The following is a 480-nucleotide window of genomic DNA, read 5'->3' as shown; positions in this document are numbered from 1 at the left end:
CTCAATTTGAAGCTGGTAAATGCAACTTAACGTTGTTTATAATGACTATTTTCCCAAGATTAGTATTTATCAAATTTGCCATAAGGATTTCTTGTTATTTGGTAAAAAAAAATCTGCTGTTGAAAAACTATTTCTCGGGAATTCTTGAACATAAAAACAATATTAAAGCTCGTTACTGATAATATAATTATATTTCGGCTACTTTAATAATTTAAGGATTAGTGCTTATAAAACTTAAAAATAAGGAAACGGCGGCCATTTTGAATAATCCCCATATTAGGCATAAGGATACGTAAACATTTCACCATCGCGTTTTTGAAACATTTTTATATTAGAATATAATGATAGATATTATGTTATACACTTTATTTTAGGTGCAGTAAAATTTTAAACAATTTTTCCTGGACTAATACAATCGTTTACTGAAGTTTCACCTGATAACGTATAATTTATTTTATACTTGAAGAAGTTTGTCGGGGG

The sequence above is a fragment of the Halyomorpha halys genome, unplaced genomic scaffold (genome assembly GCF_000696795.3).
Source record: "Halyomorpha halys isolate HHAL.00 unplaced genomic scaffold, Hhal_1.1 Scaffold1137.1, whole genome shotgun sequence".
NCBI classification, from domain to species: domain Eukaryota; kingdom Metazoa; phylum Arthropoda; class Insecta; order Hemiptera; family Pentatomidae; genus Halyomorpha; species Halyomorpha halys.
Note: the sequence above shows the minus strand (reverse complement) of the source record.